We start from the raw sequence: 23,877 nt of genomic DNA, 5'->3' as shown, positions 1-23,877 counted from the left end.
AGTTGACGGTCATTCATCTTCATAAGCAGTAAAGACGTTCTTCTAGATTGGTAGAGTATATATATATCATCACCGACACTTGCTTCTTAACTTAATATTGCAATATTGCCCTTTTAATTCAGATCAGTGTCAAAGCAATTTAGTGATGCCTTTAGCTAAGACACCTGCCACTGTCAATATAGTTTCATACATTGGCAAAAAATAATATTAAAAATTTCGTCACATGTAGCATCCAACTGTGAACATTACAGAACTTGCTGGTCATTCCTCCTCTTCCAATTGCAGTTCAGCACCCCACCATTAGGTTCCTCTCCTAACCACAGGTGTACTTCGTGGTGCATCAGGAATGCATGCTGCTTCACAACATCCTTCAGTTGGATGGATAGCTGACAGATCAGGCAAAATGTTTCCAACATCTTTGTTAAATGATTTCTAGCAAAACTTTTTAAGGGATTTTTCTGTAGCTGGAGATCCATACCATGAGAAAGTACTCATGATGCCAGCTGTCTCAATGAATTCTGAGGAAGAGCAACAGCTAGCAAATACTTCAGCTGCATGTAGTAAGATTTTGGATTTTGGTATATTTTGACAAAACCCACTTTACTCTTGCAATATGCCATGGATGTAGTGATGTAGTGTCAAAGCCTGTAAATGCACCTATGAATAGCAGATGTGCTTTGTCCTTAATTTTCAACTCCTGGAACAGCTGTTGTGAGGAACATATGCTCATCTTGACCTTCACTCTTTCAGGTTTTACTGGAAGAATATCACAATGAGTTGGCTGCCGAGAGAACAGATGGGTTGACATCCACTCCAATAACAGCAATGAAGGAATTTTGTGATCTGTTTTCATAGCTGTCCTTGCAACATAATCATCATCAGCTGAAGCTCGGAGTGAATTTATCAGCTGACTCCTATGATGAAAGTTGGAAAACAAATAATGTTGTTTAACTTTAATTTCACTTTCCAAACTGGGCATTCATGTCCTCATGTCCCGGAGTCAATACTGTCAACATTGTTCAGGTGTCTTTGTGATTACTGAACTGCCAGTGTACCCACCAAAAACTGCTGTACAACCGCTCACCTCTCCGTTAATAACGAGTCTTCAAAAACCTAATGTAAGCATCACAAAAGGTTGATAAAGTTCTCTCTTTGTGGACTAGTAATCCCGATAAACAATAAAGTCAAAGGAATGTCCTCGTCAGTTTGCTTAACCCATGTGTGTAGTTTTTGAACTTCCTCATTCCAGTTTCGTTGAAGAAAGCTGGGGCTAGGGAGCCAGTTCATATTGCATGTCATTCTTCAAATACTCATCTGATTTCTTGATAATGGAGATTTGTGAAAGAGCAAGAATTGATGATAACAGTTTCATTGTCAATCTCTATTGTTGAATTTGCTTGGGAGAGAAGAAGTGTGAGAGCTTTCTGTGATAGTTTGATACTTGTGAATGGCTGGTTTTCCATTTTTGTTATTGCTTGTTTGGCAATTTTAAGTGCATCATGGCATAAGATTGTATCATTTCCCATTACTCCTGTCACTATTAACATGGTTTTATTGGTACTCAGAAAATGAGGATGATTATGAAATTAATGTGTAAGCTTGCCAATGTCATTTTCATCTTAACTTTGGTGAGATTCTCAAAAATTCTTGTGCTGCCCACTTGATGAAAACAATACACTACAATGTTCTTAATGTGAAGCACATACATCTTGAGTTTGTCATCCCAATTACCCATTTACTGGGAGAACTATCTGTCATACCACTACCATGGGTCATGCCACCTTGGCTTGAGAATGGCCAGATCAAAATTGTCTCAATGTCATGTCTGGCCACATGCCTGACCAGAGCTGGTCATTACTTTTCATAGTGAAGTAGTGTTTGTTCACAAACTTCTCATACTCCTCTGTTGTAAGTAGAACACAGGGGCCTTCTGTATCCTGAACACACAAATGTGAAGACTTGATACACAGGAAACCTCCAGCAGCATGAAAATAGGTTATCATTCACTTACAGAAGTTCATATGAGCAAGGAACTCTGCATGGATGTACTCCTTTATGAAATTCACTATTCTGAAGTATTGGATTCATAACATTGCAGTGGGTCCATGTTCCTGACCATGTAAATCACTTTTCCAAATTTGGAAGCAAGTTATTCAAGTAGTTTGTTTTTGTTCAAAGCATTTAGCGAGTGAAGCATGGAGAGGATATGTGATGTGGAGATTGTGATGCATATTTGCTCTTCCTCAGATAGTTTGGCATTGTCTAATATCATGTTTGAGAAGATATTTTCAAGAAGAAAATAACCCCACACTGCTCTGGCAAAGATGTGCCCTTTCAGTAATTGTCCACTGATAATGGAGCATATATAGTGGATAGAGCATCGTTCAAACCAGCTCGAATCATCAGGTACCCCACACAACCTAGAATTCATAATAGCAGATGAAATCTGCTGAGACATGTAACACAATTAGAGCGCTCAGAGTGTGATGTATTTGTGGCAGCTGCACCAATATCCCTGGCTCTTCAGTGTAACTTAATAACAACAAATTGTTTCTGATGAGTGTGATATCACAATTGTTTACATTAGTTTTAAGTGTGGCTGTTAATTTATAAGCAGTAGCAGCAAGCAGTCAGATGCTATCTGAAAAAATTTCTGTAGTGTGTTCAGGCTGTCAGATTTGTGTATGCACAGAGCAATCTCTGGCACCAAGCGCCACGGGTTTCGAATCCGCACCAGATGGCACAGACCTTCATTACCACTAGAGGCCTCTGCACTTGTTGTGCTGTAATTTCACACCTATCTCTTTGGGGCAAAGTTCACACTTCTGACAGACCATAAATCCTTAGTTACACTTTCTGTACCCGACTCTCACCTTCCAGAGCAGACGGTTCAATGTCTCCGGCACGGGTATTATTTTTACGGAATAAGCTTAAACCATCCAGAATTAGACCACCAGCCACCGTGCTAACACTGACGCTTTCACATCTCCCAGCAGGCTCTGATCCTGAATTTGACCAGCAGGAGGTCCTCTGTTCTCACATTGATTCTGCCCGCTGGAATGCGCTGGACAGTCTGTTTCTTATGGCTGCTCACATTGTCACGGCTACACACCGAGAACCTATCTCGCGGCAGGTTCTCCGCTACAGGGTCCACGGGTGGGCCTCGTATTACTCGGCGGATGTGGACTGACTTCAGCCCCTGGCACCACCTGTCCCACAGGCTCTCTGTGGTCGATGACGCCTTCTCTTGGCCATGGAGTCAGATGCCCATTGGGTGGTCATCCCTCTGGATTTGAGGCATCAAGTGCTCAGTTTGTCACATTACGGGCACTTCGTTACATTATGTCCAACATGAAGGTTTTGGCTCACTGGCATGTGTATTGCCCGACATCAATGGCGATTTTGACCGCCTGGTCTGCAGGTGCAATGTGTGAGCGTGTCACCAGGCACGACCCCCTCAGTCGTTTGCACCTTGGCTCATGCCTCGCGGCCCTGGGATTGCATCCATCTCAATTTTGCAGGACCGCTTTTGGGGTCGATGAGGCTACTTATCGTTGATGCCTATTCGGAACACCCATATGTCGTCTGCATGGTGTCCACGACCACGGAGGCCATACTCACGGACCTGGCACAGTTTCTTGCAATTGAGGGCCTGCCTCACACATTGGTCTCTGACAATCACCCCCAATTCAAGGCATCCTCCTTCCACAACTTCTGTCAGGCCAACGGTATCAAACATATCTGTAGCCCACCTTTCCACCCTTCCTCCTCTGGCGCAGTGGAGAGGCTTGTCAGCACATTCTTCCACATATTTCTGACATAAATTTAGTTCAGAGCTCAAAACACCACAACGTTATACCACGTTATCATTTACACCATCTAAAATTTCCACCATTCCCAAACATCTGTCTATTCTTTCCTCCAAATAAGAGAGTTCAGATAATAATAGAGCAGACATTGGTGCTGCACCTCGCTCACGATGTGACTTACTGAATGAAAGTGCTGGCAGGTCGACAGACACACAAACAAACACAAACATACACACGAAATTCGAGCTTTCGCAACAAACTGTTGCTTCATCGGGAAAGAGGAAAGGAGAGGGAAAGACGAAAGGATGTGGGTTTTAAGGGAGAGGGTAAGGAGTCATTCCAATCCCGGGAGCGGAAAGACTTACCTTGGGGGGAAAAAGGACAGGTATACACTTTCATCTTTCCCTCTCCTTCCCTCTTTCCTGACTAAGCAACCGTTGGTTGCAAAAGGTAGAATTTTGTGTGTTTGTTTGTGTGTCTATCGACCTGCCAGCACTTTAGTTTGGTATATTTTTACATATTTGCCTTTTTTGTAGTAATTAATTCAGAAGTGTCAATAAATTTTCTCAGATTTAGTTCCTAGTGATTAGTAATGGTTATTTGTATGACATGTCTCAAAGCAGGGTGCAACACATAATGGAACATTGCAAGTTTGACATTGGTATCTAGTTTCCCGGTGCACTTTGTTTTGTGCAAACTATGCATCTGCGCATTAGCGTACTATTCTGTGAATGTTTGCTCACAATAACTGCCAAAAAATGTCTCCCTGTGAATCACAGAGGATTCTTGTCATTGTAGTGCCTTTGCCTACCATCTTTCCTCTGTACTGTAGTATATTTTTCTACAGTCTCCCTTACAAGAGAAAGGTAAAACTCTGCGAGTGCCATTTTTGCTCTGTTACCGACTGGTGGAGAGCATGAGCATTTAGAATGCACAAATCTAGAACGTGAAAAAAAAAAAAATTCTTATACCATTTCACAGTCTTATGCACTGATTCCATTGAGCTCAGTAACATGTCACAACGGTCAACTGCACCTGTACACGAATTGTAATCCACAATACATTGCGGTTTCTTTATTTTTTTGCTAGTATTTCTCAGTCTTCTCTGTTTCAACCATTTGTGTTGTGCGACTTGTGGTCAACATCTACACCTCTCTCTTATCACACCACTTGATAGAAAGAACCTTTCAGTGGACCTAAACTCAGTTTCTCCTCGTTTTAATTTCTTCTGCAGTTTCGGCATGTCTTGCGAACAGTGCCACATATGGCTATTCCGTGGTTGTGAAGTCAGAGGAACAGGCCTGGGCTGCAGTACCAGTTATTGACATATAGTGTATGACCCTGTTCCAAACATGGTCCCATAAGAGTTGCTACGACGTCGCCAGTTTTTCCCAAATTGTGGAACCCAATTTCTGTTGTTGCGCCTGCATATACAATAAAATCTAAAATATACCCAATCTGACAGTCATACAGTACAAATTTCTTTCAACAGACTTTCATCTCTCTAAAGTTTGTGATGTGGGTGAAATGAATTATGAAACGTCTTACGAACTTTCTCAACAGTCGTTTTAATTTTATATAGACTGTCATCTCAAGTACTCGCACAGTTATCACTGAAGTGTAACATTCTCAGAAGTAGACAAAAATGGTCTTGGGACATAATTTTGGTGAAAACTGGTGTGTTCAAAAGTGTATCTCTGGACCAATAATCACTTAATTTTAACTTCTTAAGGGGAGCCAGAAGGATCCATCTGCTCCGTGTTAATTTTAGCAAATAGAAGGAACATTTTTTCTGAAACCATTAAACATATTGCTCTGAAATTTGGACTAAATGTTCAGTAAATATTTCTCTACAAAGTTATAATGCCACGTTATGAAATACTTATTGGTTTTTGTTTTACAATTTTTTAAACAGATGCTTATTTTTTCTCTAAAATTTTGCACTTTTTCTTTCTTAACTTTTGAATTATAAAACATTTTTACAATTTGTTATACAAATGAAGGAAAAGAAGTAAACAATGTTGTGTATAAATTTCACTGATATACTGTTAGCAGTTTTTGAGAAAATGTTCCTCAAAGATGAAAATTTTAAATTTACGGGAAATGGCTTCCAAAGTTTTTAATTCATTCCTGCCCCATATGATGGATTATCAGCATCCTCTTTCTTTTGCAGTGTTTCCTTTTCACTGGTCTTTTCTTCCCTTTGGCTGCATGTTGTAGGCTTTTGTCTCTTCTTCCTGCACCTCTTAGTATTTCTTCATCAATTAGGTGCGTTGTGGATATGGTGTTGTGTCCTGGTTGTAAACCTAAAAGTTTCAGCACATCACATTTGATCATGTTTGCTTCATTGTATGTTGCCACTGTATCATACACTCCAAAGTGCAATCTTTGTATCTGTGCAAACATTCTTTGGGAATCGTAATCCAAATTAAATTATTTACACTTTCATTTGGATTTTGTGTTTTCCCATGTAAGCACTCTTACAATAAACTTGGCTGTGATAAATCTCTAAATATGGGTTTAATTACATCAATTACAGCATTTGGCAAACAGTTTTTATGGGCATATTCCTTTCCTGATTGGTACTTAAACCATGAGCCATCACCTGTGGAGCACAGTGCATGTTGTGGGTGCTCATTTGTTGATGCAGTATGAAAAATTATGCCCATACTGCTGTCCTCATATGCTCAATGCTTCTTGTATTTTGCGTAATTGCACACCCATAGTACCTTCGCAATCTATCAATTGCTTCCTCCAAGGGTCTTACTGTCACTAAGCTTCTGGGATCCTAATGTCTGCTTTAGTTTGCACAAGCAAGCACCTATGTGCTTCAGCACGTGCCCAAATTTTAGGTAAGCTATTAAAATAATAAGACTAAAATATATTTTATCAAGCAGTAATATTTAAACAACCACTACCAAAGCAATCAGACTCCAATAAGCCTGATACTTAAACTAGAAAAATAACTAGGCCAGAATATAAGTTTTGGTCTTACTCCAAGCCATTCATTACACATGAACTGCCTCTCTTGGTATGAGCCCTTTTACTCTACAACAATCAACAGCCCCACCTCTGCCATCTCCTCAGGCAGGTCATTGTACACATGGGCGAGAACACAGACAAGATTCTAAAACACAGAAACAGATGGTGTTAATTCAACAAGCCTCAAAAACATGTCCGTATGTGCTTCAGGGAATACAGGCCAGACAGTAATGATAATGGCCTGGAAAACTTCAAGCAACCAATTGGTACAGTAAATAAAATAAAAAAAAAGAAGCAATACATAAATCACATTGTTTCCACAGTTCAGTTCATGGGCTGAAATTTTGCTCACCCCCCCCCCCCCCCCCCCCCCAGGAAAGAAAAAAGACGTGGTTCCAATGCCATCATGAGCAGAAACAAGGCTGTCCACTCAGTCCCATCCACCAATGAATGCCAGAATCACCAACACCAGTACCAACAGTCTCTGTTCTATGCATTGCCAGCTTATACTGCCACCCAGTGTGCTTCCAAACACAGTGGATGCAAGACTCATGCCTCCTAGCAGCTCCATGTTCACTCTCTCTTCGTTCCCCATCTGAGGCACATGCTATATCGGCAAACTTTATGCCAGATGGGATCGATATCCGCTAGGTCGATGTGCACACATCACTTTCCCATTTGTCCATCTTGTTTGTTCGCGGGCCACTCCCATTCTGTCCCACCATGCTTCCATTCATGGCAACACGGCAACTGGAATGGTCTCGGTTACAACACAGAGCTGTTATGGGTGAGTGAAGGGGTGGTGTTGGCGGGGGGGGGGGGGGGGGGGGCGGAGGGGGGTACATAGCCTCAACATGACTTCTGCTTATTTTTCATGATTTTTGCTGTTTTATTTTTGTTGGCAGCTCTCGCATTGGCTTGTAGATATCATGTGAATTAACACATTCACGTAGTCATGGAAGACTAAAATATGTTGTTATTTTCAGTTTCCTGATTTTTGCTGATCATTATCTTGCAGGACAACGAAAGAAATGTACCTTTCATGAACCTTTCTGCAGAGGCAGTCAGTTTATTTGTAATGAAGTGTTTCATCCCTCACTATTGCCTAGTTTGAACTGTTTGTTGAATTTCATGTGAATGTTTCCATTTTCTGGAAAGTATGGCATAATGCCTTAATAAACGTCTAACCCTTAGGAAATACAATACTGGTACTCCAAGAACACGCATCCCTACAACTGCACTGAGAACGTAAATGCTAGGTTGGAGTCTACTTCATATGAAACTGGACATATAAATTTGCACTTTAAGCCAAATTATGCACTTCAGTATGGTTTACAAAATTCTGATGATTTTGGAGTTTTCTGATGTCCTTATTCCGTTATGACATACTGTAAGATCTGTTACATACAAACATACATAAATGTTCATGTGAAGATCACTAAGCAGGTGGAATTGGTCAGTAGTATTGAATAAAATTTTAGGTTTTAAATATATTGACAGCTTTAGCAGAATTTTAGAAATCTGCCTTCTGTGAAGCACACTGTTTTTTGACCACAAATGTTACAACACTTGTCTTGTACCACCTCTAGGCTTATAGACTGGCAGCACACCATCATGTTTTATCACTGTAATTTCCCACAAGGCTTTATATTTACTCCTGGAGTAGAATATAAATTGTCCCTACCCTTCCCCACACCCCAAAGAAATTTGAATTCATTCTAATTAGGTTTTTACTGTGCTGTGTGAATGCAAACTTGATTGGAAGTGATAGACAACAGTATGGTCAAGTCATATGACTGAAATGTGATGTAAGGTGTATGAGCACAGAAAACACCAAGCAGGCCTCCCTATATGACCATAACTGTGCATGCATGGTAATGCTTGTCTTCCAGTACACTCTGGCAACTGTTCAGATGGACCTATTTCTGACAGGTTGTGGCAAAATATTGCTAATTGTGATTTGAGGAGCATTACTTTCAAAGTAAATTTCCTTTTATATAAGATGAACCATGTTACATGTGAGAATGTGGGATGAATTTCTTAAATCTCATTTGCCTCTTATTCACTTTGAGGACCTATCACTTAGAAAAATTTGAGGCCCAGAGTGCCAATCATTTCTGTCATTATTTAATATTTTACTGGCACATTTGTGTTTGATACATTTAAAGGGTAACACACATGAAAAAGGGCCAATATTCTGTGGAAAAGCTTAGCTATGCTTTCAGCTATGCTGTATGAGTATTAATTTAAACAATTAGTTTCACCTTTTTGTGTGTTAGCTTTACCTGACAGTGATGTTGCTACTGGCTAACTACATCACATACCCTATGCTCTTCATATCTGCTGTCATAGGCTGGCAAGATCACATAACATGAGCTATGATTGGCTGATGAAAGCACATTGCAATCTCGATTTCAGTGATTTGCAAACTAATGTGCTGTATGTGGCAGAATGTGTATTTATCGTTTCATAAAAAGAAAATCAGGGCACTGATGACCTCAGAAGTCCCATAGTGCTCAGAGCCAATAAGAAAATACACAATGTACATGATGCCGTGCATCAAAGATCTTCCCAAAACACATTTTTTCCCTGTTTCATTTCCTAAAGTGCCAGAAAGTTCTTTGACAGTGTATAAGATGTCCATCATTGAAAGGATTGGTGAGTTATACATCTCTGGGGGAGATGTACTGTCATTTAACACAGAAAGTGTACTTTCACACTGGAAGTAGTGTATTTTCACCTGGGAAGTCCTGGAAATTTTTCTTCTTACCCAAGTATATACACGAAACAAGACTTCTTCCTTGATCACTAAGTCCCCACCCCCTGCCCCAACATAATCAACTTGAGAAAGTTTTGGAGGGATTGGAGGAGAGAATCTACATTCTTCAAGAAGTTCTCTTGGTGGCTAAGTGTTGTAATTGGACTCTTCATTCTGAATACCTTGCCTTATTGTCTTGGCAGCTTTTCTGTTGATCTTGACATGCTCTGCTTCCTCATCATTTTCCTTATCATATAAAATGTTGGTTAACAATATGTACCAAGTGTTTCTACATCAAATCATTGCTACCTTGAATCTGTTGAACCCTGTGATAGTGAGTGTGATCCTCATATCTCCTCAACAGTTCGGTTACGATATTTCTCCACTCAGGTCAGTAATGGTGCACATAATTTCGTTTACTGTGAACTGAGTGTCAGTATTCACCTCCAGTAACTAACCAACCACTTCAATTGCATTTGAAACACAGTCTTCATTTGTGAATGTTTACAGTTTCGCATTCATCATGACATGCATCCTCATTCTGCAACAAAAAATTTAGGGAGAAAAGACAAACCATCATTTCATCTCCCCATTGACTGTGTCTAGCTTCAGCAGCATCCATATTCATTACTTATATGTTGGCTTTATTGTGTCCTCTTGTTATGTTAGTAACCAAAAATATCTCTTATGCCTCTCTTTGAGCTTCTTTTGCTCACCGTTAGCACCTTTGGCGCAAAAGACACACTTTGTTTTGGAACTGAATTTTAATTGTTTGGCTCTCAAACTTGCAGGCTAAGATGATTCAGAGAACACTGAAGGAGCCTTTCTGTTCAAATGAGGATTGATGGTTTGTGGTCTGGTGTGAACTTTTGTTATTATTTTTTTACTATATACGTTTGAAGTGAACTGAAGATAAATGGAGTGAGTGAGAACCCCACTCCCCTTCACACAGTCTCTCAGAAGAAACCATGTGGTTGGCATTTGTTGTTCCTTGAAGGGCCTCCCCATTGTTAATGCGTTCCTGTGCTTGAGGTATGGGCAACTTTGACGGCATCTCCATTGCTGATGAAAAGCAATGTGCCTTGAATCCCGCATCTCAAAACACCAATATGTTGTCTTGAATGCATATTTTCTTCCATTTGTGAATTACTATTGGTCCATTTAAATACACTTATTCTATGAAAAGTCACATTCAGTATATGTTTCCTAATGATATAATAAAAGCTATAAATTTAAAAAAAGTTGCTTGAAGTGGAATAACATTTTGTCCAATGTTAAAGTGATGTTATTCATCATGATCACAAGTTACAGCAGTTAAAATGCTACAGGCTCTCAACATGCTCGCTTGCAGAAGGGCATTGAACTTGAGCATACAGCATGGAATTTCAGTAATTTGGATTTGTTGAAGACAAAATTGCAAATGTTTATATGAAATTGAATGAAATTTTATGCCCTAATACTTTGTCCATGACAATCTTTCTGAGAAACCATCTTGGGAGGCACTACAAACAAATGATTGACAAAAAGAAAGAGGTAAAAATGATTTCTTTTGAAAATAGATTTTCAGTAACATATACGTCACAAACTATTGGGAATCTGACAAACACATACATCTCATAGTAAATTTAATTAGCTTTCATGTTTGAACACTTTTTTTTACAGTTCACTGTTTGCAAGACAAAAAAGAAAAAAATTCTCACTTCTAGCTCACCTCCCAAGGGTGGGAACTTGTATGTTCACCTCCTAATTGTTCCTAACAGTCAGTAAGTCAAGAATTGTTGTTTATTCTGTACACTCTACACTCCTTTTGAGCACCCATTCCCTGGACTACAACTGAATAGTTCAGAGAAATGTGTGCTGTAAGGGAGTATTCAAATGGCCCATATAATGAAGCAGTTGTTGAAGTCATTTGTGTCGCAATGTGAACATTTGGCAGCTGGATGATCAATTTGCAGTATGCCACAGTTTGGTGGTAGCCACAGCCATCCATCTAAGTAGACAGTTGTGAGTAGACCTGTTGTGCGCATGTAAGTGCCTGCTTTCACACATGTCCCTGTCCCATTACTGAAGTGGCATCGACAGATGGTGGGGCTGTAGAAAAGAGGTTTTCAACATTGAATGGTTGGCAACTGTCAAATTGGAGGAAGTGTTAGTGGTTGGTGCACTCGAAACTGATGGACTTAATTATGGAGCAGAGTGAGAGGTCGAGATCCACATCTTGGATAGTGGGGCTGTGATTTGAGGTGGACCACGTGAAGCAAACTTTCAAACTGTCTCAAGTCCATCTTTATACAGGTTTGCTGAGGAACTCCTGCAGCTCCTCAAGGCCTTAGTTTCATCCCAAATTCCGATACCAGAATCCACCTCCCTGTACCTGTTCAGTATAAAGTGTCAGACTGAAAACACCTTCAGCTGTCTATATTTCAGATTATATTTTAGTCATGCAATCAGTTCCGGCATTTCACTATACCATATACATGCCGCCTGGCTGACGTGTGTGAAGAATCTGACCTCATGTGCAATCGAAAGAGAGGCCAGCATTCAGTAACTGGTATCTATAGACTACTTTTTAACAATGTGATCCCTTCATTGGTCAATCACAGATTCATGCACAATAGTCAATTACACATTGGTAGACAATCAAAATGTTACAAAGGTAGTCTGGGGATACCAGTTGCTGAATGATGTCCCTTATTTTGATTGTACCAGAGGTTGGATTCTCCTTAAATGTTTATCAGGGGGCTTGAAATTGGTGTACTGAAATGGCAAAACTGGTCACATAAGTAAAATAAAATCTGAAATATATATGGCAGTTCATGGTGCCTTCTGTCAATTTGAACACTTTTGTCATGCTGTGACTGGGCACTCTACTTCATGATTGATACCTGTCCAGAACATGTGCAGATGTGCCAAGTGTTTAGTTTGGTGGCCTTTCTGATGACCTCTAAGTAACAGGCTGAGATCCTCCATAAGTAACGTTGTAAGAATCACATCGAGGGTAGTACCCTCTTCCATTGAGAAGAGAATGACACCATCTAACAGAGAAAGATGATTGAAATTGTACAAGATCCAAAAATGGCCAGACAGGTATCCTGGCAGACAGTCAATCTGCCCTTGTCAAACGTGCACACAACTCGTTTAAGCCCTGGCTCCGCAGCTACTGCAGGTGCAGTCCTGGAGCTCGTACCGGGGAAACTATCATGCATCTGTCTATAGCTGGAAACCCAACAGATCTTGCCAATCAAAGGATGTATGGGCACTCAAGGCAACGTATCAGTATTTGCATCCTGTGATGTGAGCTGGAAATTTTTTCTTGACAAAAGTAATCCCTGATATTGAAAGGCGATGAGTGGATTTGTCAGATAAAGCAGATGATGGGTTAAACAAGGAAACTGAAAGATTGACATGTGGCTAAGTGGAACTTCATTGCCATATTATAATATGTGAAATTTTTTTGGTGCATAAACTACTATAAGGGTATCTTTTTTGAGTTGCGAATAGTGATGCTGTGCTATGTTAAGTGTTTTGGATGCTTAAATGATGGGTTGCTCGGAGCCGTTTGCATCACAATAGGGCAGAACAGCCACCACCCCATAGTAAGATGTGCCTGTGGGCAAGACTAAAGATTTAACAGCATGGAAAGTCGCAAGGTGAGGAACAGAGCATAATGTCATTAAATAAAACTTCCGGGCTGAATTGCTATGGCCCATATATAAAACTGCTTCACCTTCCTGACGTTTCGTTGCCTACTGTGAGCAACATCTTCTGAGGTGACTCATCTCAGAAGATGTTGCCCACAGTAGGCAACGAAATGTCAGGAAGTAGTAGTTTTATATATCGACCGCGGCAATTCAGCCCGGAAGTTTTAATTAATGAAGACGCCGGTCGTGAAAGCTTACATGTTATGATTAGAGCATAATATGTTTTAAAGTTTCACAAAGGTGTGCTCGCAGGTGAGAGACTGCATAAGAGGAAAAACTTTATAGTGGAACTGGTGCAGAGGGTGTCCCAGCGTGGCTGCACCTGAAATAAACTGGTGATAGAATGCTTTCCTCCTGAGGAATGCCTGTAGTTCTCGCAAATTGGTCAGACCTGTAGAGTGGTGTCATGCTGTTCCAGGCTTGGACACTGTTCACGGAAATTTTGTGTCCAAGATATACAGCAGAGGAAGGGGAAAATGTGGGTCAGTTGGATTACACTTCAGATGCTGTTCAAAATGTTAGAGAGACAATGAAGCTCATGTAACTGTTCTTTAGTTGAAGTGCCTGTTACTGCAATATTGTGGGAACAGATGATGCAGCGAGCAACATCGGCCATATGCTGCTCTGGTGAGCATTGAAATTTTGCTGTGGGCTAGCTACTCCAAACATTTAATGTTCATATCAACTAAGACCAAAATGTGTGCTTACTTTGAGAAATTGTTTCACTGTGTCCTTTAATGGAACCTGCAGGGCGACTGTACACCAGTCAGTTTGGGAATAGGATTAGTGCAATTTTGCAAGTAACTCGTCAGCTAATGGCAGAAGGTATGTGTCAATAACAGGACTCTGATAAATTTGATGTCTCCACAAATTTGGAGGTGCCATACCTGTGTTTTCGATGATCATTAATGTTGTAGCCCACTCATTTGTCTAAAGAAGTCGAATTAAGCCTGGTGACTCAACAGATTCAGTTGTACTCATTCATGTAAGGATGTGAAAAAATGCAGCCAAGCCAAATTGTTAGATTGATATGTGCTGTGAAGTTGTTCACACACCGTAATCCCACAGAAAACAAATCTGAAGATTCAGAACGCAATTAATCTAGGTCATGATAAGGAACCAAATCTGACAAAAGATACATATCTTCATTAATAAAAAATTCAAAGGTAACAAAAGCATGCAACCCAATTAAATTTTCAGTGTCAGTACCTTTAACAACCAAATAAACATCTGCAGTCCATTCAACCACGTAAGCTCTGGTGGACAGAAACTGAGTGAGAATTGTAATATGCTGTTTGTTTGTAGCTTACCACATGGCATTTGTTGGTTGCTGATGGTGGGAGCTGATCTTTGTGTGGGTCTGGGAGCAGAGGAGTGAAACGGTTAATCTGGTGTTCACTTTTGGAGATAACGGTTTCTGCAGCACAAACACTCCAATAAAAAATTCATTCTAACCTGCAGACAATAATGAAATAGAATGAATGTCAATGTCCATTTATATCAAGGAAGGCTGTGTGTGACAAATAGAAGCCATGTGGATTTTGTTATGCCACAAGTCACCATTTGGGGCATGGAGCTGCCTCATGCTGTACAAAGTGAGAGGGATTTGTCCATAGTACCACAGGGTCTCCTTCTCATCGTCGTCATCAGTTTTATCCATCTCAGCTAGGCTTTCGGTTTGAGGGGCAGTGACTTCCACAACATCTGGTGAATTGGTGCCATGTGCTGAAGCAGTTCACTGTATATGATGGTGATGTTGCCTGGTGCTTCGATTTGGGAGGGTACTTAAAGAGAGTGACTAATGGTAAAACTTTTTCTGAGGACAAATCCTCACATCACAGGGTTTTCTGACGAATTTCTGTATCAGGCACTAGGGAGACCATCACGTCACAAACTATAAAGTCTGCATAAGATTCTGTGGAGCTTTTAGTAACAAAGTGACATTCACAGCCCTCAAACCCTTCAGCTCTGCTACCTAATCCTGATAAGACTGACGTGACTGCCTGCGTTTCTGGTAAAACTCTACACGGGCGACACTGATGTGGATGCACTCTTGACTATAAGATGATGACAAACTACACATTTCATCAAAAGTGTGAGGCCAGTTTATTTAAAGCACAGCCATTGTTGCACACATGGCAGGAATCTACAACAATAACAAACCCTTAAGATTCTTTGTCCATTATCCTGAATGCAATAAGGTGTCGGTGTAGCCATTTTTTCACAAATTTTGCTTCTTCAGCAGAGTCTTTGCATGACTGACATAAACCATGGTTGGTGCACCTGTGATGGTGGAGCCTGAACCATCAATGTAGCCACTAGTTTTTCTGAGGTGGGCACAGTAAATTGCTGCTGCCAGACAAGTGGTAGAGGTATCACATTCATAGGTAAGATACAAGAAGAAACAGTCACAGAAACAACTTGTTTCCACTTGTCGTCTAACTCCAAACACAATAAAAGGCGCGGCTGTCAGATACGTTCTAGTTAGTGAGTAAGGATGTGTCAGCATAAGTACAAGGTAGGTGGCTGTATGAGAAGCATTTGCCCAACAGAGGGAGCTGTCTTTCGGCTGCAGGAAATAGAGGTGCAGGCTCGAGATCAGTGTCTGGGACCCAGAGCAGGTGAACAGTGCACTACTCTAATGAGTGATTGTGGGGGTGGAGGTGTAGCGATGCCTGGGTTTCTATGGACTTCATATACGATTTCATTCCATATGATTCACAATCTGGTTTCACCCCATGATGTGTGTACTCATGTACGAGTATTTCTGTTCCTGCTCAGAAATCTGTGTTTGGACTGCAAGATTTAAATGCATTATAAGTAAATTGCTCGTATTGACACTGTTCTCTTTTGCATTGGATTTTCATATTTTCTCATTTGTAATGGAAAATTCCATATTAGCTATTTTTTATGGAGTATATGTGCATCTTCAGTATATTTCCTCACAGAGTGGATATGGAATTCTGCTGTGGAATGGCTTTACTTCTTGGCATTTAGTAAGCTTTGCAATCTTGTTGACTAAATCATTCTTCCATGTAACTGCTAAAAATGCAACAGTAGTTAGACAAATGCGTTCACATGTTGCTGGTAGGAGGCACAAAGAGTACATTTTAGTAGAAACGAAGGTACAACAATCGTGCTTCTACTCCAAAGAAAATAATACATTCTATTACTAAATCGTGTTCCCAAAATTTTTTTTTAAAAGAAAACCTAAATTGAGAGGATCACTCATCAAAAAATTTCTACTTGTGAAGTGAGGTTCAGTGTCCATGTTGAAATTTACATCTTATTGAGGTGTTAACTGAAAACTGATTTAAGAATTACACTAAGATGTAGGTTTAGTTGACACTTGGAACTGGAGTGGGGAACACTTTAGATTTTATTTGTTATTATTAATGTTATATTTTCCCCCCGTTATTTCTAATCATAAAAAGACACACACAGTTCAAATTAAAAATGCTTAGTTGTGTTATAAAGCACAATTAAAATGAATAAAATTGCATACTAATTGCAGCAACTCCTGGGATGGTTTATTTATTCGATGTGCAGTTTACCCAAACTTGACAACAAGAACTTATTAGCAGATATTGTAGATATTATTAGCAGATTCCATAATACCTGTATGGTACCCACATGAAACGTGGGTATTAAATACCTTTCACTTTAATGGGAAGCTGGATTGTAAAAGTAGTTTTTGCTGCTACAATTTGGCATGTAGAAAAAAAAACCACTGTGCCTCATGAACTAAAACTTCAGCAAAGAATACACTAAAAGATACAGACATGTAAGAATATGGTATAAAAAACAAGAACAACTCTAGTATTAAATTCAAACATTTTTGAAGTCCCTCGATTGTGCAGAAGAGGCAACAACTCGCTTTCCCAGGTATGTCATTGGCTGTGTGACCACCAGCAGGTGTGGCCCAGTGAACAGCAGCAGAGCATGCCACAGGCTGTGTGTTGGAAAACCCATTAGGGCTAAATTCATTACTTTCATTCGACTTGGTTTGTGGAGCTGTGTTTTTGTGGGTAAACATTTCTAGGTGCTCCTGTATGTATAGGGTATGTCCTATTGGGGCTCTAGAAAACACTTCTGTGCTTGCTCTCAGATGACACAGCTTAAGATTCTTGAGTTGTCAGTGCATCTTTATGCACTCTTTCTCCAGTTGTAGCAGTGCTCTATAAACAGTGTCATGAATTTTTTTTTTCTCTTTTTGTGTCTTATAAAACTTGTCATAAGGGTTGCAGTTTATTTTGTACATTCTGAAGTACAGCATCTGTCACATTTATTTCCTGTTTTGTGACATATATCCCTGGGCAATATCCCTTCCCACATACTTGGGGATGTGTGTTTCGTAGATATTACAGTGAGTCTGTTCCTGAACTGAAACCTACACCATTACAACTGTAAATCAGATTTATGCTGCTGCAATGTTTGGCATCCAAACAGTCACCTCATCTTGAGAAACTAATGTCATTATGAGCAAATACCCTCACCGGCATATGACAAATAAGTTAAATATTTAAGGTCCCACAGGAAATGCAGTTGGAAGCTCTCTCTGTATTGAGGAACACTCTGCTGATGCTCTATCACTGATGTTTTGCTGTGCAGATCCACTCTGCTGATCGCAGGGGCTGGTAGACTGTGAAACACTCGTTGACGAATCCACACTGTTCTGGGAGTAAGGTATCAGTGTCTGAAATGAATTATGAGCGACTGCATTCCAATATGTTAAATTCTGCATAACAAGGCAAGGAGAGCAATTGGAGTAGAACTTCAGAGAAAGAGCAGGTCGTTTTGGACTAAGGGAATGGTGATGAGTTGAGCTGACTTAAGCAGAGAGGAAACAGGATAAATTAAGGTCGTGGTTGTATAGTCTCGTAAGAAGGTAACAACAGAATGGGAAGAGTGTTCGAGAGGAGGAGCCATAATTCAATTGTGCCAAGGTATTTCTTGTTTGCATGATGCTCAGAATGCATCCAATGTCCCATCTTCACTGTGTTGAATGTCCATCTTGATTTTCTGTCCTCATTTGACTTACTCTTCTAATAATTTATAGTGCAATTGGATACATAAAATGATCTACTACATAGAAGGTCTTTAAGTTGGCAAGCTTAAGTAGTCAGTGGGCCTTCCTTGTGGAAGAAAGGTTGAAGGGGAAGAAAGAGATGTCAAGGACAAGAACTGGTGAGGTTTAGAAAATAGGAGTGGAGTTGGGACTCTTAATTCCTCAAATGGCCCCCTTGTTTCGGACGACTTTTGCAAATTCTACCACTTTTTGTACACCTCAACAGGCCTTCTCCGTCACCTCTCTTCCTTCCCCATCAACCCCTCTGCCAAGAGAGAAGCCACTGGCTTCCAAAGCTTGCAAACTGTAATACCCTCTATATGAGTGTTGGTGAGTAGATCTTTTATCTATTCAGTTACATTATATTTTCAAACCTGATAGTTTTCTTCTGACAAATGTCATTTTTTTACTTCTCATTATCATTTACTAGGTGAATCTGAAACTAAAATTACATTGATTAGGCCATAATTTGAAGTTTACTTTCTTTGAACAGGCTAAACTGTTCTAGCATAGTTTTTTCACTGATTTCCGAGGAATTTTGCCAGCTTCAGCCAATATTGGCTTTTCATCCAGAAAGCAGATGGTTTGCTCCTCTAAGAATTCCTCACATGAGACTCAAATTAAATTAGAATTATCCAGTCACCTGTGTCGAGCAAGCACTGTTACTCCATTGAGTTAATGCAGGAGCCCCAATCTGTGGGGACATGTCCTTCATGGTAGATTCAGTAGACAATTTGTCACTAGAGTATCACATACAGGTGCAAGACAGTTGAATAAAGTAATAGACAGCTGATTGAACATCTGGTTCGCTAATCGTATATATGGGGTAGCCTCCTCATACTTCCCTAACAGGTTGTTATGATTCTCAGAGTTTGAAATGTAAGTTCATTTAACCATCCTCCCAGCATCATCTTCAACACTGGAAAGATGTGGACTTCTGCATTAGTTGCATAATGCCCCTGTTAACATCAGTCTTACATGATGCTGTTAATGTTTTGAGAGAAAGTGTTATTGTCCCTACACATAGTTGCATAAACGTAAAATGTGTATTATGTATTATGCTGCTGAGAGAGCAACTGTGTTGGTTTTGCAATGTTACTTTCGCGTTCTTGTCAGTACGGTACCAGAATGTTTAACTTCTACCACTGTAAAGATGGAAGATCCGCGATTCGGAATGTCAGAGCTGTGCAGTAAGTAGCGGCGGAACACCACCACAAAATCACGCAGCACTAACACTCAAAACCATCGACTCTCGGAGAGAGATTTTAACAGTGTTCAACCCAATGCTAAATTATCAAACTATTTTTCTCCGAATCATACAGTTTGGGGAAAAGCAGTGAGAATAATTACTTTTGGAAACCTTTTATCAGACTAAGCCTATTATAACAATGAACTATTTTGCTTAATAAAATGGCCGCCAGCCCAAATCGGGCACAGTGTCTACACAAAAAGATGAAGTGATTTTTGACACTGAATAAATAACAACTTTCACTTACTGCGGTCACTTGGCAGTAAGTACTATTAATCCCACTTTCTCTTACTTATGGAATTTATCACTATACTTCAGTAATTATTTAAAGAAGACACACACATGTTTCAACAAGGATACAAAAAGAAAAAAAATTGAACTTATACCTATCATTCGTATGACCAAAACTATTATTTAACACGACTAAATTTCATTTCTTTATGACTGTTATTTGTTAACGTTTTACTAAAACCAATATTTGTCTGGCTTTTTTTGACATGGAGAAGCAACACGGCCAATTACTTTTAAGATTGTTGCAGTTAAACAGTTATGTTACTTTACTTTCACAAATACTATTGAAAACCTATCCACATGGTCACGCAAAGCGGTGGCCCTTACACTGATACGTGCTGTAACGTCCTTTAGCAAAAGACATATTGTGCAGTAAAGAGGAAATATTGTGTATCATGTGTTAATATTGTATGGAATTATGTATTTTTTTTATTTATTTTAGATAATATCTGTGTCGGCGAGTACTGAAACCGCACAGACGATAAATATCAGCAAAGATGTGAATATACTACTAGTATAAATAATACAGAACGAACATTAATTTCTCTGTCTTCTTCTTGGAGTTACGCGAGTAGGATAGCCTGTGTCGTTCTTGTAAATGCTAACGTAGTCTTCTTTTGTCATGGTCAATAGATGTACGCCATTACGTACTCATTCTAAAAGGTGTGTATTAGTTAACATATTTGAATATTTTGAATAGAGTTATTTAATGAAACCTTGCATTATTATTTGTAGTAGCTTGCTTGGAGTATTATCCCATCCTTTTGAGACATTTTCAGTTATTTAAATATTATCCGTGGTGCAGAGCTACGCTACGAACGAACGAGCCGCTGCCGCGGCGTATTCAAACTGCGTAAAAGAAATCTATCATACCGCAAGGAAGCGGGAAGGTAATAGTGAAATAAAATCATCTCTTTCAGCTTCCGGACTTGCAGAGCAGAGCAGCAGATTTTGTGATGTGTTTTGCAGGTTGATGCGGGCTGCTGATAATATATTGCTAACAGTACAAAAGAGATAATTTACCTTCGTAACATAATAGGAATTTTGCTGTACTTAGTTCTTGTCTGGCAAACCTTAAAGTACACTCCTGGAAATTGAAATAAGAACACCGTGAATGCATTGTCCCAGGAAGGGGAAACTTTATTGACACATTCCTGGGGTCAGATACATCACATGATCACACTGACAGAACCACAGGCACATAGACACAGGCAACAGAGCATGCACAATGTCGGCACTAGTACAGTGTATATCCACCTTTCGCAGCAATGCAGGCTGCTATTCTCCCATGGAGACGATCGTAGAGATGCTGGATGTAGTCCTGTGGAACGGCTTGCCATGCCATTTCCACCTGGCGCCTCAGTTGGACCAGCGTTCGTGCTGGACGTTCAGACCGCGTGAGACGACGCTTCATCCAGTCCCAAACATGCTCAATGGGGGACAGATCCGGAGATCTTGCTGGCCAGGGTAGTTGACTTACACCTTCTAGAGCACGTTGGGTGGCACGGGATACATGCGGACGTGCATTGTCCTGTTGGAACAGCAAGTTCCCTTGCCGGTCTAGGAATGGTAGAACGATGGGTTCGATGGCGGTTTGGATGTACCGTGCACTATTCAGTGTCCCCTCGACGATCACCAGTGGTGTACGGCCAGTGTAGGAGATCGCTCCCCACACCATGATGCCGGGTGTTGGCCCTGTGTGCCTCGATCGTATGCAGTCCTGATTGTGGCGCTCACCTGCACGGCGCCAAACACGCATACGACCATCATTGGCACCAAGGCAGAAGCGACTCTCATCGCTGAAGACGACACGTCTCCATTCGTCCCTCCATTCACGCCTGTCGCGACACCACTGGAGGCGGGCTGCACGATGTTGGGGCGTGAGCGGAAGACGGCCTAACGGTGTGCGGGACCGTAGCCCAGCTTCATGGAGACGGTTGCGAATGGTCCTCGCCGATACCCCAGGAGCAACAGTGTCCCTAATTTGCTGGGAAGTGGCGGTGCGGTCCCCTACGGCACTGCGTAGGATCCTACGGTCTTGGCGTGCATCCGTGCGTCGCTGCGGTCCGGTCCCAGGTCGACGGGCACGTGCACCTTCCGCCGACCACTGGCGACAACATCGATGTACTGTGGAGACCTCACGCCCCACGTGTTGAGCAATTCGGCGGTACGTCCACCCGGCCTCCCGCATGCCCACTATACGCCCTCGCTCAAAGTCCGTCAACTGCACATACGGTTCACGTCCACGCTGTCGCGGCATGCTACCAGTGTTAAAGACTGCGATGGAGCTCCGTATGCCACGGCAAACTGGCTGACACTGACGGCGGCGGTGCACAAGTGCTGCGCAGCTAGCGCCATTCGACGGCCAACACCGCGGTTCCTGGTGTGTCCGCTGTGCCGTGCGTGTGATCATTGCTTGTACAGCCCTCTCGCAGTGTCCGGAGCAAGTATGGTGGGTCTGACACACCGGTGTCAATGTGTTCTTTTTTCCATTTCCAGGAGTGTAAAAACGTATTTTTCTCCGACAATAGTCTCATGTTATTGTGCTAGTCGTGGTAATTATTGGTGTTTTACGCTTAACAAAAATCCACTGCAAAATGTTGAACAATCTTTGCGAACTGTAACATCAGTATTTCATAACAAAGTAATTTTCATTTTCAATAACTATAAAGTAGGGAAGATATGTTGATTTTTATAGTGAGTTACAGTAACGAAAAATGTTCCTTGAATAGAAAGCCAGATACAGAACAATAAGAACCCAATATATTCTGTTTTGTGGAAAATTAATGATTATAAAGAAATTCTTGGCACAGCATTACTAAAAGGTATTTCGCGGCTCTTTTCGTATATGCGTTATTACGCAAATAATAATAATAGTAATAATCACAAAAATAAAATAAAACAAAATAATAGAGAAAAGGGTTTTACGAGAAGCGAAAGTGCAAACTTTAGTATTTAATAATGATTATCAGAATTTACTACCCAATTTGATAATGATTATCAGAATTTACTACCAAATTTGCATGTTATTTACTATTATTCAAGCTTCAATAAACATCTGGATACTCGGAATAAATTCTTTTAGGTAGGGACCCTATTGAGCTAAATGAGATAGGAAAATTACTGTTAAACACAGAGGTACATTTAACACTTATATTCCACTGATTGAAGATGGATGGTTCATACTGTGATACCACCTTCGACATCAGTAACAGGCAAGGTACTTTATTTAGAAGTGTGTGAGGCGGTGCTGTGTAGTAATATTGCACATATACGGCTCTTGATGTACATACTCTGTCGTCTTCTTGGTGGCGCCAATAAAATTGCAAATTTCTGAGCTATTGATTTATTACCGTACAGTGCCATTTATGTAGAACACATCAGACTTGCAGTTAAATTCGGGGATTCTAGTGCTTGACCAACATAGTGTGTGTTCACTATTTGCTGTGCAGCTACCAACTATATCAGCCACATGCGCGCCAAAATCTCACTTGCGCGCCAAAATCTCACTTGCGCGCCAAAATCTCACTTGCGCGCCAAAATCTCACTTGCGCGCCAAAATCTCACTCGCGCATCCCACCACCTTTCCCATTACACCACAGAATGGAGTTCCGTTCTACCTATGATCCCTACAACTTTTCAATGTACACTTCTGCTTACAAAAACCCTAATTATGAAGCACGTACAATAGAATGACTACATATACATACAAAATTGACCTAATTAATTACAGTTGAACTTTAAATATTACATAATTATTTACAAAATATGTTTTAATACATTATCCACCTATGTCAAAGAGGTTATTTTAAATAGATAAACTACACTTAACAAAAGCTCACTCTCGTTATAGTATTTTTAGTATTTTCTTAATTTTTTAGAATTATTATGGGACAAAAAAATTTTAAAATATACAGATTAATTGCAGTATTACATTTACAATAGCATTACAGTTTCTTCCATACATTTGTCATGATCCACATATTTACTTCAGATTTACAGAGATTTTTTTGTAATTA

The sequence above is a fragment of the Schistocerca nitens genome, chromosome 12 (genome assembly GCF_023898315.1).
Source record: "Schistocerca nitens isolate TAMUIC-IGC-003100 chromosome 12, iqSchNite1.1, whole genome shotgun sequence".
Classification (NCBI taxonomy): Eukaryota; Metazoa; Arthropoda; class Insecta; order Orthoptera; family Acrididae; genus Schistocerca; species Schistocerca nitens.
The sequence above is the reverse complement of the archived record's forward strand: the minus strand, read 5'-3'. Positions refer to the sequence as shown.